The sequence below is a fragment of the Mesocricetus auratus genome, unplaced genomic scaffold (genome assembly GCF_017639785.1).
Source record: "Mesocricetus auratus isolate SY011 unplaced genomic scaffold, BCM_Maur_2.0 Super-Scaffold_100714, whole genome shotgun sequence".
NCBI lineage: Eukaryota > Metazoa > Chordata > Mammalia > Rodentia > Cricetidae > Mesocricetus > Mesocricetus auratus.
The window spans coordinates 3,187,451-3,206,322 of record NW_024429270.1 but is presented as its reverse complement, the minus strand read 5'-3'; positions in this window follow the sequence as shown (position 1 = coordinate 3,206,322).

Below are 18,872 nucleotides of genomic sequence, written 5' to 3'. Positions count from 1 at the left end.
GGCCCTGTATCTCATCCGGACATCACAGTAAGCTGGCCTTGGTGGCATGGGCATGGGTGAGTTAGGTTGATGGTATGAGGTCTGGAGAGCCATCTCTCATCTGGACAGTGCAGGACAGCTGGCCCACAAAGACATGAGAGTGGGCTACAGTACACAGGAGAGCAGGCCCCAAACCTTGATGGCTATTTGGGGGCACTGGCACAGTAGAGATGGTCTGGTCCTTGCTAGCTGCTGCACTTGTGTGAACAGGTCCCTCCCCACATCCAAGAAGTGCTAGAGAGCTGTCCCTAGTAGTGTGGATAAAGGAGACCAATTCCCGATGTGTGAGCATAGGAGAGTTGGTCCATTTCCTTGGCAGCTACCACAGGCAGGAGAGCTGGCCATACCCCTTGCCTGGGCAAAGCAGGACAGGTGGTCCTGGTAGTGTGGGTTCAGGAGAGTGGAAAGGCTTACCAAATCAGCTACCACCAGACCTGGATTGAGGACTTTGAGTTGACCCACCCCATCCATGAAGTGCTGGAGTTAAGGAAATACTGGCTCTGCATAACCAAAGCTGTAGGATCTCAAAGACATGGGGAACAATAGAATATTCCAGAGGAGTACCAATGAGGATCCAGTATGGAGACCTAAAACCATTCCAATAACTCATTGCCTTCACCTTTCAAGAGCTCAGAACACAAATGTGTGCTATTATGCATGGTTATAGATTTGTATATTTAACAAAGAAATCTTGCTTAGTCACTTATCTTAGTGCAGAAAAAAATGACATTAACTAAATAGAAGAATTCACTGGTGGTATTTTTCATTATCATTGCTATTATTACCATCAACAACAGTACACCTGAAAAATCAGAGAACAGATTCAATGACTGGTAGGAACACAATGCCTTTTTCCTGAGGAACAATTGTTGATGTGCTGCTATAAATCTTAGGTAGGATCAAGTAAAGAAAGTAGTCAAGCTAATGAAAGATCCAGATGGAGAGGATCTTAGCCAGTGAGATAAAATTCCTAGACATTTTTAGAAATAAGAATACATGTTTCTGCCAGGCAATGGTGGTGTGTGCCTTTAATCCCAGCACTCAGGAGGCAGAGGCAGGTGGATCTGTGAGTTCTAGGCCAGCCTGGTCTACAGAGTGAGTTCTAGGACAGCCTCCAAAGCCACAGAGAAACCCTGTCTCAACCCTCCCCCAAAAAAGAAGAAATGTTTCTATCATGCTAACCAGGCTTTACTATATAAAATATAATTATCATGCTATATGCTATATTCTATATATATATATACATATATATATTACATAGTTTGTTGGAACATGGTCTAAGAATGGAATCATTTGAAATTTTTGAGTGCTCTTCAAAATTGCCCTAGAAATCAACACAAGAATCTTGTGACCTCAATTTTTTCAAAACAATGAAATTGTTCTTGAATTATGCTTTTATGTAATCCCCAGGTATAGCAAAATAGGAGTCAGTTTACTTCAGATGATGCCTTACAACTGGCTATTGTTATTTGTTTATATGCCTCTATGGAAAAACACATTTTTGCCCCCACATGCAGCTTGCTTGCCTTGTGAAACTTGCCCCCATGATTGCACACTTCATGCATGTGACTCTTCTTAACCCTCAGGGTATTCTTGTCTGATACTCTCAATAAAGTTGTCTATTGCATAAGGCATTAATCAGACTCATTTATTGGCTCCATTCTCCCAGGTTCCACTCTCTATGAAGTGGTAAACAATAATATTAATTATAGTATCAATATGTCATACAAAATAATGGCATATACCATTTGTTATAAAAATGCATGTTATAAAGCTGGGTGTTGGTCGTGCACACCTTTAATCCCATCATTCGTGAGGCAGAGGCAGGTGGATGGATCTCTGTCAGTTCGAGGCCAGCCTGGTCTACGAGCAAGTTCCAGGACAGCCTCCAAAACAATACAGAGAAACCCTGTCTCATAAAAACAAAAAAAAATACATGTTATATTGAATGTATTACATTTATGAGTATTTTATGAACATATTATATGGCCAGATTGAAGTCAAAATTTTACATTCTTTTAGTCAGTAGACTATCTTTATCTCTTCATCTCGTTGTATGCCTAAACCTGACACTTCATCCAGGGAGCCATTTGAGATCTTTCAAAAATGTTTGATTGAATATTAAGGTCATATTTAGAATGAAATGAGAGTGAAGAAAAGAATGGAGAGACTGTTGATGAAATTCTGGAAACTGATGGGAGTTAGCCTATGTAAGCATCAGATTATTTGCAGGTAAAAGTGAATATTTCTTTTTGTCCATAAGGCAATAGAAGATATTCAAAAAGTCTCTCAAAGACACCGTATCAGTCAACTCCTCACCACCATAAGGAAACTTAAGGTGATGTTCATCATGAAGAAACAAGTATGTCTTGGTCCATGGTTCTCACGATTTCAGTCCACAGTTAAGTGGTCCAATCCTTTGGAGACCCAAGTTAGGACAGTACATCATATGGTGAGTATATGATGGAGCCACCTTTTATTTCATGAGACAGGAACTTATATAAGGATATCCCACAAGGCCCTACATCCATAAAGATCTTTGGGAGCTCTCCTTTAGCACATGAACTTTGGAGGGATACTACTAATATTCATAGCATAAAGAGACATACAATCAGCAAGTTAAAGAGAAACTCCCATCTATGGTCCTTGGAAATAATCTGATTTCCTTTCTAGTATCACTGCCTTCATAACTCACGAGAGATTCCACAATTTTGATCTATTATTCAGAATTATTGAGTCATGTAGGTGGTAAGTATTTAAACCTTTATAGCAAAGTTCACTTGGTGCATCATAATTAGCAACATAGATTAGCTAATCAAAGAACTAATGGTAGACTAATTGGTGCTGTGTTTTATTGCTTACAAAGCACTTTCAGTTAATTATATGATTTGATTCTTAAAATGATGATGAGTGGCAGGGATTTCCCTCCACTGTCTTTCAGATAAAGAGGCTAAGGCTCCACAGGATTGATTGATTTGTGCTCAAGTCACTGAGTCTATAAAAGAAGCAATGATGGGAAAAGAGTGAATTTTAGCTTGGTGTCCTGTGTCCTCCATCTACAGGATATGCCTCCTACCATCCCGACAAGAAGATGCAGAACAAAATTCTCAAGAGTTCTTCCTCTTCTCATGACTGTTATATGCTGAATTCCTTAGAGGGTAATTACCCTTTCATCTGCAATCCTAGATCTTAGTTATCATTCTCGTCTCTCCTCTATGGAAAACATTTTCAAAAGGCCATCCAATGCCCTGGGAATACAGATTTAAGTTTCACTTCTTTCATGGCACATATAATCAGAGAACTTGCCTTATCTTAAATAAAATACTCAAAATGTGTTCTGCATGGTATCATAAAGGAAACCTCAGGGTATTTTAGTTTCTCAAAATTATTTGCTAAATAATATTTTCCATATTTCTTCAACTATTCCCATACTTCCTTAAATAATATATTAATTAAAATAACCACATATATGTATTAATAAGACATAAATATATAAGACATGTATTTACATATAAGATATGTCTCATATGTAAGGAAAAACAAGCATCAATATTCACATGTACAAACTCATGTTGATATCTCTATTACTTGATAAATAGATGCACTGATTGGATAAACCCCCAACCTTACTATGTGTTTCTGTTGCTGTAATAAAACATTCTAGCCAATGGGTGGGGTGTCTCATGCCTTTAATCCCTGCACTCTGTGGACAGATGTAGGTAGATCTCTGGATGACTTTGTATTAAAGGCCATCACGACTTATATAGCAAGTTCTAGGTCATCCACAGTTACAGAGTGAAACTCAAAGACCACTCTGATCAAAGGCAATTTTCAAGAAAGGGTTTTATTTGTTTCACACTTCTATATCACAATCCATCATTGAGGGGAGATAAAGGAAATCAGGAACTATGGAGAAATGTTGCTTGATGGCTGTCTCATTCACAGCCTACTGCTTACCTAGCTCTCTTATACAGCCCAGAGAACATGGATAGTGTCACACACTGTAGCAAGGGTCCTCCTGCATCAATTAATAACCAAGACAATCTTCACAGTCATGCATGCTCACAGACCAACATGATAAACAAAGTTACTTGATTAAACTTCCTCGTTTGTCTAACTCTGGTCTGTGTCAAGATGGGAGTTAATGCTGACTAGGCCACTGTGGAAGTCAAGTTACATTTTCCTAGGAAGTTAAGCAAACAGCAGAATATCTCCTTTATAAAATGTGATCGCAAAAAATATGTCTTTATTCTAACATTAAATGTTTGTTTTAAATCATTTTCTTCCTGTTTATCTAGTAGTTCCTAAGTGACCTTCAATTCTATCTGCCAGTTACATGGTGTATCAAATATTGTAGCTATGGAATGAAGTGCTTGTACTTGATTACCTGAGAAGCCAGGGTGTCAAAGGAAAGAGGAAGAGGGAGGAAAGAATACAAACAACAAATTGTCAAGAGCAGGGATACATCTGCTGTGCCAGAGAGTATTATGCAAATATTAGCTTTTACTGGAAAATGCTAAAGATGAAGGCCTTCCAATTTACCAAGCTACATTTTGAGAAATCTGAAAGACCCATGGCCACTAAATTTTGGCTACAGTTGGGAGGTCATCAACCACAAAACAGATTAAAAATATACTTAGCCTATAATTCAACTCACATTAAGTGGGGTCTGAAGCAACTTGGTCTAGGGACAATGAATGCTAACATTTAGATCCATTTGTTCTCATCCTAGGAACTCTAAAATTTTCATATTTAAGTTGTAGTGAAAGATCCTCATCATATCCATTTAAGAATTAAGGCTCAAGTGGTTTTGATTCATTATATTTTCTTTGCTTTGTTTTATTTAGTGAAAGTTTTTTGAAGCACCAAGGATACGGAAACTCAAATTCTCACCAGTTTCCTAAATAAAGATGATAGATTCCTATCAAAATCATAATTTAAAAAAAACAGCCTGGCAGTGGTTGCACATGCCTTTAATCCCAGCACTTGAGAAGCAGAAGCAGGTGGATCTCTGTGAGTTGGAGGCCACCCTGATATACATAAAGAATTCCAGGACAGCCAGGGATACACACTGAAAACCTGTCAATTTTTTTCAGGAGAACAAACAAAAACAAAAACCCTACTGGACACTTGCATTTTCCAAGGAGTATGGTTCAACTAGTTAGTGATCATATTACATAGGAGAAGCAGATTAAACTTTCTATCACACAGATAATAGGAGTAACTAGGAGAGAGAAGAAATAGCTTCTTCAGTTCCACAAATCCAGGGTAACCGAGTACATGAGCAAACATTCATGATAATCCATGTCCTTCTTTCACTGGTGCTAAATCCCATTTTCTGTTCTCTCTGTCATTAGGAGGTACAGGCTAATTAACAGTTAGCCAACAGAATGTGAGCAGAAATGGCATGAATCCTGACATGTGAATATGTTTAAGAAGTAACATGATCTTCTGCAGGAGCCCTTTTCTAATCACTGGTAAATGAAAAACCATCAAAACTATGGGCAAATGATAGATCCACAAGCAGAATGCCAGCATCCAATGTCATTAAAGAAACCATTATGGTAATCTACTCACTGAACTCCCTTAGACACTCATTTGCATTTTGTCTTAGCATGTTTTGGGGTTTTGTGTTGGTTTGTTTGGGGTTTCTTTCTTTTTTTGGCAAGGTCTCAGATAACCCAGGATATATATTAATTTACTATGTACAATAGGCTGGCTCTGAACTCCTGATCTTTTTTGCCTTTACCTCCCCAGTGCTGGTATTATAGAGCCCTGTGCCACCACTTCTGTCTCTGTGTTTAACATTTGTTTTCTTTATTAAACTATATTTATGTGTATAGGTGTTTGTTTGCATGTATGCCTGTATATAAATGTGTGTTGGATCCCATGGAACTGAAGTTATGATTAGTTGTAAGCCACCATATGGGTGCTGGAATCAGAACCTGGGTCTTTCAGTAGAGCCGCCAGTGCTTTGAACCAATGAGCTTTCCTCCAGTCATTTTCTTTTCTTTTAAAAGATCAAGGTAGAGTTTTAAAAGGTCAGTGGCTTAACACAGTATGATGGATTGATCACTCACTATGCGATTCAGGAATCATGAATTCATTTAAAGCTTAAGTTTGATAATTAACACTTCCTTGCTTGAATTCTGAACACAAATCTCCATTCTATGTTAATTACCTTGCTGTTGTGCTGATTGAGGAACCAAATAGTTGACTATGATGTTTCTAGTAAAAATAAAGATATGTTTATTATTCAATCAATCACAAGTAGGAAGTGGTGAAATCAGCTTTTGAAGGAACCTTGAAAAGCTTAAACGTATTTTTTCCCTCAAATTCACAACCAGATACTTCTGTATGTACCTTCCCAGGGTTCCTGGAAATGAGTTTGGGGTACTTGACACATGAAATTTCACGTAATTTGCAAAGACTTTTTGCTCATAGGCTGCTTTGTGCTATACTTACATCATCACAGATGGCAAAGCACATCAAAAGTGTAATATTTTAGCTAAGCAAAGACATGCAGTAATGCATAAGTGTAGTTTACTGTCAATTGGTACTTCTCTAACACTGCCCATGAGCTTTCCTCCCTTCTATTTCCTCAGCTCTATTGCCAAAGCTTCAGTTTCTTACAACAAGCTGAAAAATTCTCTGGTTTAAACATAAAATTTTATAACTATGAAAGCTCCATTATTCAAAATATATTTGTGAAACCACAATGTGTGAAGTGTATGTGAGAGAATAATTGAAAAAGAAAGAAAGTAAAAAACGGGTACAAAGCTAAACAGAATTCTCAACAGAAGTATCTCAAATGGCCAAAAGACATTTAAATAAGTGCTCAACATGCTTAATCATCAGGGAAACGCAAATCAAAATGACTCTGAGATACCATCTTACACCTGCCAAAGTGGTTAACATGGAAAACACTGAGGACAGCTTATGTTGGAAGTTATGGAGTCATGGGGACACTCTTCCACTACAGGGGAGAATGCAAATTAGTACAACCATTTTGAAAATTGGGAATCAATCTACCTCAAGACCCAGCAATACTACTCAGGCATATACCCAAAGAACACTCAGTCATACCAAAAGGACATTTACTCAACAGTGTTCATAATAGCCAGAACCTAGAAACAACCCAGATATGCCTCAACTGAACAATGGATAAGGAAAATATGGTACAATTACACAATGGAATACTACTCAGCTGTAAAAAAAAACTGTGACCTCATGAAATTTGCAGGTAAATGGATGGAACTAGAAAAAAAACAGCCTGAATGAGGTAACCCATACTCAGAAAGACAAATATGGTATGTATCCTCCCTTAAGTGGATATTAGATGTAAATCAAAGGATAACCAGATTATAGTCTGCAGTTCTAGAGATGCTATATAATAACGAGGACCCTAACAGGGAAGCATGAATCACCCTGGGAAGGGATATTAGATGAGATCTACTGGATAAACTGTGGACAGGGAAGGAAGTAATAAGTGAGGGGAATGGGAGTTGAGAACATGAGATAACAGGATGGTCGAGGGAGGGAGGGATGTAGTGGAAGAGCAATGAAAGGGATATCTTAACAGAAAGAGCCACTATGGGTTAGGGAGAAACCTGATGCCAGGGTACCTCCCAAGAATCCACAAGGATGATCCTAGCTAAGGCTCCTAGCAAAAGTAGAGAGGATGCCCAAACTGACTTTCCCCTGTAATCAGATTGGTGAATATCCCAACTATAATCATAGAGCCTTCATCCAGAAATTAATGGAACCAGATGTAGAGAGATCCACAACCAAGAGCAAGACCAAGCTCCAGGAATCCAGTCAAAGAGAAGGAGGAGTGTGGTGCCCGCGCCACAAGCAAGTCCAAGGTATCAGGAAAAGAAAGACAAGATGTCCAACTGTTTGTACTAAGAGAATGCATGTGCTGCCTTTATTGCCAGGAGAGAGAGAGAGAGAGAGAGAGAGAGAGAGAGAGAGACTCTTTTTTGCAAGTGCTAAGAGGTCTCTCCCTTGTAGGAGGGAGCAGTCTTATATACACAGGCTTACAGCACAGTGGAAAAACCCCAGGTAGAAGAGAGCATGTTTTCCTCGTTCTAGATGTTGATGTCAGTGGGGCTATGCAGGGGAAGTAAGCCAGGACTAGAAAACAGGATGCACCTGTGGCTATCAGCTAACAAACAACTCAGACACCCTGTGGGGGCCACGCACCAACAGAGTAGGGCATATGTGAGCAAGGCAGGTTAAGACTGTGATGAAGAAATCTACAGAGACAGCTGAACCAAGCTTGTGGAAACTGGTAAACTCTATAACTACAACTGTGGAGACTCCAGGGGACCAAACTAGGCCCTCCATATGTGGGAGACAGTTATGAAGCTAGCACTAGCTGAGGGATCACTAGCAGTAGGACCATGGTACAAACCTGTTACATGAGCTAATTTTTCAGGAGCCCATTCCCTGTGGTGGAATGCTATGCTTAGCCTTAATGCATGGGAGATGGTGGGCTTGGCCCTGCCTCAACCTATGGTGTCAGACTTTGTTCACTCCTCATGGGAGCCCTTACCTGTGAGGAGTGGACTGGGGATGGACAGGAAGGGAGGAGGGAGGAGTGAGACGGACGACGAGATGGGGGGGGGGAGATCAGGAGGAGGTGTGGGAGAAAAAACTGTGGTAGGAATGCAAAACAAAATTAAAAAATAAAAATAAAACACAAAAAAATTGCAAAGCCCTCAAAATATATGTTGGAATTGGAGATATCAATTCTTAGGGAATAGTCAATCATTCTTATTCCTTCTTTGCATGTTTTTATTAGATATAACAAATAATAGCAAATAAAAGCTCTATTCTTCCAACAGTACCAGTGTGGAAGAAGAATTCATGATCCACACTCTTACCAAGACCCACAGGTCAACAGATCTGACTTGCAGGTCCCCAACCTAACCGCAGGCCACCCACTGAGCACCCTGGTGACACCCTGTCCCTCCAGGTGCCATCTTCTTCTCTTCCTTGCCACTCTCACAAAGCTTTCTATACTTTCACAGGGGCACCTTTCTCTCCTCAGATTTATTTCCATTAAAGGATTTTCTCAACATTAAGATCTCAGCTAAAATCTTCATTTTCCATTATAGGGTTCCCTGTAGGCCCTGTAAATTACTTTGCATATTCTACCATGTTATTTCCATCCTCAGTATCTAGGTGGTAATACATAATTGCTCATCCCTTCCTAACAATAATTTTACATTGGAATCATTTGATTTACTTTACTTTCCTTCTCACAGAGTGCACTCGAGGAAGGTGGCACAAACTGTCTCCTTTGTTCTCTGCTGTCTTCCCCCACCTGCACAGCAGGGTGGATGCATAATATCTGTTTAATGACTGGAAAGTTGTAGCTTTCACCCAATCCAGTGATTTGGGGAATTCTCTAATGATGACAGACAGATCAAGTTCTCTAGTTCCTAAATGGCTCCAGTACACCTCACACAGTTGTGTTTTGAAAATTCCAACTAATGAAATGTGCCTGGTGGGTCCCAGGCTAATGAGAACCAGTGCATTGGCCTAGGAGGAATAAACCACACAAACACTTCAAATTGCTTTTCCTCCCTCCTCAGGAGCAGCCGAACCAGGGACTTGCAAAAGGGCAGATGGCTTTCTCTGCCTCACTCTGGAGTGCCTACCTCCGCTCCACATTGAGAACATCTGCTTCCTCCCACTTTGACAATGATCCTTCCTCAGTCAGGGACAGGAACCAAGGGCTCTGGTCACCACTGGAGCAGAGAGGCACTTACTGCTAATTCAGAGATATGTCATGGGATGCTGGCAGGCAATCGATTAGTCAGGACCAAGCATTACACACATCTTGAGTCAAAGTACCAATGGCACACTGTTGCTGGAATGGAAGTATGCCTTTCTTTCCACATTTGAGATTTTGAAAATGAAGTGAAACGAGCCATGGTGTCTTCACTGAAGTCCGTATATGCCTATAGAGAGGAGGCCCTAGCTTTGAATTCGCTTTCCTGTGTATGGACACTTTCCCCTGAGATTCTGCTATTCTGGATGTGTCAGAGAGCTTTCCTTGCACACAAAAGTGAAGTAAATGGTTCTTAGGACACTTTGAAAATACAACATTCTCTTTTGACTTGACTCATACTTCTTTAGAGATAGTGTCATTTCCTTCAAAGCCTCCTCAGATAATAGGCACCCAGATCAATTTACTGCCCAGGTTTTTCAAATGCATCAGAAAGATTGTTCTAAGCTACTTTATTAAATAAAAACCTGGATTGTGGAGGTTTGGACACAGGCTAAGAAATATATCTTTTCCTGAATCTGAAAATTATAGTCCTTACAACCTAATATAGAGAAATTTGAAAACTATAATTTAAGTATTTTATATATTTATACATGAGTCTCAAAAGTATGCATTGTAAATGTATATACACACACACTGAGCTTTTACTAATTTTGATATGGACATAAAAATCGTTTCATATAGAAATGAAAATTACATATAAAATTAATAATCATTTTGAGACATCAACATTGCAAATTATTCATGGTGGTATCTTGATAGGTATTTATTACTGTTGTTTTCTATGCATACAGAGATAGACTTTGCCTACATATTCATAATAAATGTGAGTAAGTTCATCTAGCTTAGTAGTAAGTCACAGTACATGATTTGGTGTCTCTTTGGCATGTTTACTACAATAATTATTTTTAAATAAGATTAGAGATTGGAAATTGAATTAGTGTCTACCAGCAATTTTATACAGACTAATCTAACATGTATAGACCTAGTTTGCCTATGTAGGAGACAGGGAAACATTTACAGTTTCACTTTCATGAATGTTCAGGGAGTTTACAGATAGGAGAGATTATCAACACAAAATCAATCTCAACTGAGAATCTATAAATACAACATGAGTTACAATTAGTATTTCTGCAACCAACAAATTTACATTAGGACAGCAATGTTGGAAAACTGCAATCTAGGGAATGAAGGTGGCTCTAGAACAGAGTTGAAGTCGAGTCTGTTTTTAATACCAGAATGTTAGGTGCCCAAAGCCTCACCAGGAGGACATTGCTCCCCCCTTCCTTTCAGGAAACCAAGTGAAGTATGTGGGAAATGTGTCAGGGAGTGGTCTGAGGCTTGATTACAAAGTGTTTGCCACGATATAAATTCACATGTTATCTTTATACTTCAACTCCAGGCTCCAAGGAATAGAAATGTAGTATTTATCCATTATTTACAAATCCTTATTAAGTATCCATTGCTGATGATGTACTCATTTATCTTGCATTGCGCAGACACAGTTTTAGTCTTCATGAAACCCCCAAATTAAAACATTTATTCACAATAACCTTGAAGAGTGCTAAGTATGAAAAACCCAATGTACTGCAAGGCGAAAAATAAGACCCTTTAGTGTTTAATTATTTTTCACAGAAGGGAAATCTTGGTTTTGAGTGCTTTGCATATTAGCTAGAATTGGACATGCTATAAAGAACTCAATAGTTAAAATAAGGTGATCTTTGCTTTTCTTGGCAATTCCAAGCCCATACATTACATCACAATGAACACAAAGCAATCTCAAGCTTAATAGCAGTGGGGACTAAGAAGCTTCTCTTCAAAGACTAGTTCATTACATTTACAAGGCCTAATACAATATTTATACAAAGTGTAAATGTTTCATACCTATAAGCATGTTTGTTTAGATCTGCAACACAGAATGCTTTGCTATGTGTGGAATTTGATGAATACACTAAATTCCTGTATAATAACAAAAAGGGGAAAGTCAGAATTTCTTAGCCAGTGCTGGTTCTTCAAGGAAAAAAAGATAAATAAATCTTCCTTGTAGTTTTTTATTTTTAATTAATATTTATTTAAGTTAAAAATTATCTTATTTTACATACCAATCCAAGTTCCCTCTCCCTCTCATCCTTCTATTTTCCCCACCATCTCCCCATTCCACTCCCCATCCACTCCTCAGGGAGGGTGAAGCCTACCATGGGGGGTCATCAAAAGTTGTCACATCATTTGGGGCAGGCCTGAGGTCCTCCCCTCCAGTATCTAGGCTGAGACAGTATCCCACCATAGGGAATAGGCTCCCAAAATCCATTCATGCACTACGGATAAATACTGCTTCCAACCGGGCTTTGGTGGTGCAAACATTTAATCTCAGCAATAGGGAGGCAGAGGAAGGCAAATCTCTGTGAGTTTGAGGCCAGCCTGGTCTACAGAGTGAGTTCCAGGACAGCCTCCAAAACAATACAGAGAAACCCTGTCTCAAAAAACCAAAATAAATAAATAAATAAATACTAGTTCCACTGCTAGAGGCCCCATAAACTGCCCAAGACCCCCACCTGACACTCATGTTAGGTAACCTTGTTCAGTCTATGCAGGTTCCTCAGCTGTCAGTGTGGAGTCCATGAGCTCCCATTTGCTCAGTTCAGCTGTTTCTGTGGGTTTTCCCAGCATGGTCATGACATTGCTCATCACTCCTCTACAACTTAATTCCAGGAGTTCGGCTCAGTGCTTGGCTGTGGATCTCTGTTTCTGCTTCCATAAGCTACTGGATGAATGCTCTAGGGTGGCATTTAAGGTAGTGATTCACATTTAGGGGAAGGACATTTAAGGTAGACTCTCTACTATTGCTTAGATTCTTTGTTTGTGTCATCCTTGTGGATTTTTTTTGATCATTTCCCTAGTAACAGATTTCTCACTAAGCCTATAATGGCCCCTTCTATCAGGGTATCTCTTTCCTTGATCTCCTTCTCTCTTCTTCCCCCAACTAAACCTTCCTGATCACTTGTGTTCTCCTCCCCACCCCCTTCTCCCCTCCTTGGACTTTTTAAACAATGAGTCTTAGACATTGAGCTATGAGGGAAAGTGTAAATAATATTGACTGGAAGACATGTGTTTACTATATTTTATCAATCTGAAATACACATTTATTTCATATTTCAGTGTCAATGAAATCAGGATGAGACATATAATATGTGGCTAAACACAATCCCTTATTGTTTTTCAGTCAGTTCATTTTTTATTTTTATTTTAAAATACAATTTAAATTAGGAAAAAGGTTCCTTCACATGACAATCCCAGGTCCTTCTCCCTTTCACTCCCCTCCATCCATGCCCTCCCACCAACCCCCCAATATCCCATCATTTCCCCATGTAGGGTGAGGCCTTCAGTGGGGGTGTGCATAGTCTGCCATTTCATCCAGGCCAGGGCCTAGACCCTCCCCCAAGAGTCCAGGGTAAGAGTGTATCTCTCATTGTGGGATGGGCACCCAGAGTCCATTTGTATGCCAGGGATAAATATTGATCTACTAACCAAGGTCCAATAAATTGGCTAGGCCTCCTTACGGACACCCACATTCAGAGGGTCTTGATCAGTCCCACGCTGGATTCCCAGGCATCAGTCTGGGATTCAAGAGCTAACCCTTGTCAGGTCAGCTGTTTCTGGGGGTTAAACCAACCCAGTCTTAATCCCTTTGGTCTTCAGTCCTCCCTTTTTGTCACTGGATTCCTGGAGTTCAGCTCAGTGTTTAGCTGTGGGAGTCTGCCTCTGCTTCCATCAGCCATTGAATAAAGATTCTGTTTCCCAGACTCTCTGGCCATGGGATTGTAGGCTGGCACTCCCCAGATAAAGGTCTACAATCCATATATGAGAGAGTACATGCCATTTTTCTCTTTTTGTGACTGGGTTACCTCACTCGGGATGGTTTATTCTAGTGCCATTAATTTGCCTGCAAATTTCAGGATTCCATTGTTTTTTTCTGCTGAATAGTTAATATCAGGGTGTTCAATTGGATGCCATTGGTCTACCTGTCTATTTTTGTGCCAATACCAAGCTGGTTTCAGGACTACAACTCTATAATAGAGCTTGAAATCAGGGATGGTGATGCTTCCAGATGTTGCTTTGTTGAGTAAGGTTGTTTTGTCTATCCTGGGTCTTTTGTTTTTCCATACGAAATTGATTATTGTTCTTTCAAGGTCTGTGAAGAATTGTGCTGGTATTTTAATGGGGATTGCATTGAATTTGTAGATCCTACCTATCCAAGAGCATGGGAGATTTTTCCATTTTCTGATGTCTTCTTTAATTTCTTTCTTTAAAGACTCAAAATTCTTGTGATACAGGTCTTTCACTTCTTTAGTTAGCATTATCCCAAGGTATTTTATGTTGTTTGTGGCTATTGTAAAGGGTGATGTTTCTCTGATTTCTTTCTCAGCCCTTTTGTAGTCTGTATATAGTAGTGCTACTGATTTTTTTTGTTGATCTTGTATCCTGCCACTTTGCTAAAAGTATTTATCAGCTGTAGGAGTTCCATGGTAATGTTTTTTGGATCACTTATGTAAACTATCATATCATCTGCAAATAGTGAAAGTTTGTCCTCTTCCTTTCCAATTTGTATCCCCTTGATCTGCTTATGTTGTCATATGGCTCTAGCTAGAATTTCAAGTACAGTATTGAAAAGGTTTGGAGAAAGTGGACATCCTTGTGTTGTTCCTGGTTTTAGCGGAATCGGCTTGAGTTTCTGTCCATTTAGTTTGATGTTGGCTGCTGGTTTGTTGTATATAGCTTTTATTATGTTTAGGTATGTACCTGTTATCCCAGATCTTTCCAAGACCTTTGTCATGAAGGGGTGTTGGATTTTGTCAAAGGCTTTTTCAGCATCTAGTGAGATGATCATGTGATTTTTGTTTCTCAGCTTGTTTATATGGTGGATTACATTGATGGATTTTCGTATGTTGAACCATCCCTGCATCCCTGGAATGAAGCTAATTGATTGCGGTGAATGATTGTTTTGATGTGTTCTTGGATCCTATTTGTCAGTATTTTATTGGGTATGTTTGCATCAATGTTCATGAAGGATATTGATCTGAAGTCCTCTTTCTTAGTTGTGTCTTTGTGTGTCTTGGGTATCAAGGTTATTGAAGCCTCATAGAAAGAGTTTGGCAAAGACCCTTCTGCTTCTATTGCATGGAATACCTTGAGAAGAATTGGTATAAGCTGCTCTTTGAATTTCTGGAAGAATTCTGCACTGAGGCCATCCAAACCTGGGCTTTTTTTGGTTGGGAGACTCTTGATGACTTCTTCTATTTCCATAGGGGTTATCGGTCTATTTATATTGCTTATATCTTCTTGATTTAGTTTTGGCAAGTGATAGCTACCCAGAAAGTTGTCCATTTCCTTCAAAGTTTTGAATTTTGTGGAGTACAGGTTTTCAAAGTATGACCTGATGATTCTCTGAATTTCCTCAGAGTCCATTGTTATGTCCCCCTTTTCATTTCTGATTTTGTTAATTTGCATGTTCACACTGCCATTTGGTAGGTAAGTTATGACAAAGGTTTGCCTATCTTGTTGATTTTCTCAAAGAACCAATTCTTCTTTGCATTGATTCTTGGTATTGTTTTCCTAGTTTCAACTTATTTGATTTCAGTCCTCAGTTTGATTATTTCCTGGTGTCTACTCCTCCTGGGTGAGTTTGCTTCTTTGTGTTCTAGAGCTTTCACCTGTGCTGTTAATTCTCTAGTATAACTATTCTCCAGTTTCTTAGTGCTATGAACTTCCCTCATAGCACTGCTTTCAAAGAATTCTGTAACTGATCAGACTTTCAAATTGAAGAAGTATTCCCAGAAATAAAACCAATCCCAGATAACCAGAACTTAGGGCCACACTGTGCTAATAGAAGTAACCTTCAGGAAATAATAAATGACTTCTACAAATTAAAACTGAAAAGTGCTAAATGGAAGTAGAAGCCATATAAAAAATAAAGAGAGTCTATCCCAGAGCACATGGCTTCTCATGCCTTGGGAATGCCCACATGTTCATTCACATTTGGATATCATTAGTTGCATTCAGGAGGCTTATCAGTAACAGAAAATATAAAAAAGAAGACACAAAGCTGAAAGGGAGATGTGGTGAGAGGCACTAATCGAAGTTTGGGTAGATATGGTGAGTGGATATGATCCATAGGTATTTATAAATGTAGAGAACTTTCAAAAACAAAATATTATTTTAAAAAGAAAATGTAAAACAAAGAGAAATTACCAATTACATAAGAAAACAGAGAAAATGTTACTTTAGCTTGTATCTGTTCCAATATACTTTGTTTCCAATATATGTAAAATCATAAAATAATTATAAATATACGAATAAATATACAATATATATAAATTTATTCCAAAACTACCATGATAATATTCAAAGAAAATTCAGCTATGTAGGGGCAGAGATTTCCCCTGTTTGTTTAATTCAAAATAGATGATTACAGAAGTAGGACAATTATAATCCCCATAATAATGATAAAAACATAACTAAGAAACCATGAGAAAAAACTACAAGCAGAAGATCCAGGGAAGATGACATACTGGTTTAATTGCTTGCTATGCTGGTATAAGGATCTCATGTAAATCCACAGCAATACTCATATGAAAATTAAAATAAAATAAAATAAAACATGCCTACTGGTCCGCACCTGTCACCACAGATGTTGGGAAGAAAGATTGATGCCTGAACTTCATTGGCCAGCCTAGTGAACTGGTGAGCACCAGGTACAGAGAGACAATTTGTTGCAAAATTTAAGATGGAGAGTGATAGAGGAAGACATCCAATGTCAATCTCTGACCTTCATACACACCCAAGATAAGGAAATCCGGGAGAGAGGAAGAGAATCAAAATGGTATACTGTATGAAAAAGTCAACCCAAAAGACGAAGAAAGCAAGCAATACATGTGAGCATGTGGTCTGCACATTCACACACACGTGCACACACACACACACACACGCACACACTAAAAATGAATAAAACACATCTTCAAAGGATTCCATAATTGAAGCCAATAGTGTATGAAAGGATTGCACACTGATACACTACAGGGGCAAATGAAGCTTTGGACTCTGGTCCTTTTATCCACGACACATTATCTCGTGATCTCTAATTTCTCTATTTTTAAAAATGGTCCAAAATTTAACCCTATACAATAGTTCCAGAATGAAGAGAATTTTACCCTGGGAATCATGCTCAGAAAACACACAGGGATGCATACACACGCTCATACACTCACACATGTGCAGAAGTGTTTTAGACAATTTAGCATCATGTTCATCTAAACTAAGACATGTATCTTCACAAAGGTTTGATACAATCTAGTTCCATTCTAAGCAAGAAACCCACTAAAGTCAACTTTAGAGATTCAGTCACTTACTCACTAAATGTGCATCAAGTAAGTGTTCAGTACGACCTAATTAACAGAAAAAAATTTCAGCCTTTTCCCTGTATCAGGAATAATATAAATAGGTTTTTTTCTAATTCTATAGTCCAAGCACTGATTAATGTGTTGTGTGCCATAACCATCATCTCTTTGAATATAAATTCTCTTGGTTAATTTTACAGTTGTAGTTTGAGTGTAAAAATATGTGTACATATGTGCATAAGTGGTTAAACGAGAGGAGTGAGGTTAGGAACATCTGTTATTTTCATTTTAATCTCTCTTAGGAGTGGCATAACACATACTTCAGGGAATATCAGCTTGGGTGAGAAATATGAACAATGCCATTTTTACATAACTGTGTTTGATTCTTTGAGGGAGTTCAGAAAACAAAAGAAAATGATATAACTTTTTTTAGGAGAAAGTTATTTAGCCATGCAGGTATGTCCCTACGGTGAGAAACGGGGTCAATGGAAACTCTTATTAACTTATGAAAGAAGAAATTATCTATGTCATATTTGCCATGTATTTTCTTTGATGCTGTATTTTGTCCAGGAACACTGTGTTTATCTTGGAATAAAGAATGGCATTTTTAATGATCTGTTCTGCACATCTGTATTGCACCTTCATTTGCTTTTCTACTTATCTCTATTCCTTGAACATTATTACTGAAATGCAAGAATCCTTTCTGACCAAACAGATCCCAGAATGCTTCGAATCATGTAGTAACAACTTCAAAACTGCTTGACTTCATGAAAACAAAATGCAGAAGAGGTGCAGCAGATAGGGTATGAATATAGAAAAATAGCCATATGATAAATTGCTAATTTTGGAGCTCTTATATACCTCTAAATGCCAACATTATCATTACCCCTTACCTTGTGAGTAGCATCAACATCACAGAACTAGAGTGGTAAAATATTGCTCATAATTATTACAATCAAGAAATCACTGCTATAAACCAAACGTTATGCCAAATAAGTTGTAGAATTTCTTTGAAGTCTCATAATGTAGAATTTAATCTAGAAATCCAATAACTTTACTTTGCAAAATATACCAAGTGTGGAAATAGAACATATTCAGAGAAAAACTACATTGTTGCACAAACTAATTTTAACAGCATTTTTGGAGCAAACAACAACTCATGAATCAGACATCTTTCAGAGCTCAGAACTCAGAAATGAAAAGTTCAGAAAGTGTTTTTTGGCTATTTATGTAATTAATATGCTATATAACTATTTTATAGACTGCAGAGCGGAAGCAAAGAAGATGAATTACCTGCTTCGGTCATGATCAGCTGGTGTGGTCACTAGCAGGACAGAAAATGATGTTTGCTAAATACCCCTTAATTCCATTTTTTCCCTAAGTCACATTAGAGTTCCTTAGAAACTCAGAAAGTGAAGGAAACTTCAGCTTGATTTACTCCTGTGTACATAGAAATTGACACAAAGAACACTGTTTACAGTTTTCTAGGATGATAGAGGCAAACAGATTATTACAAGAAAACTAGAATTGTATTACTACTCTAGGTTCATTTCTTTTTTGTGGACTGAAATATCCAAAATGTCTTTAGAATACTTGGATCCCTGCTCTAGATTTGCTTCTATGTGAGGAGGGAACTAAGTGCA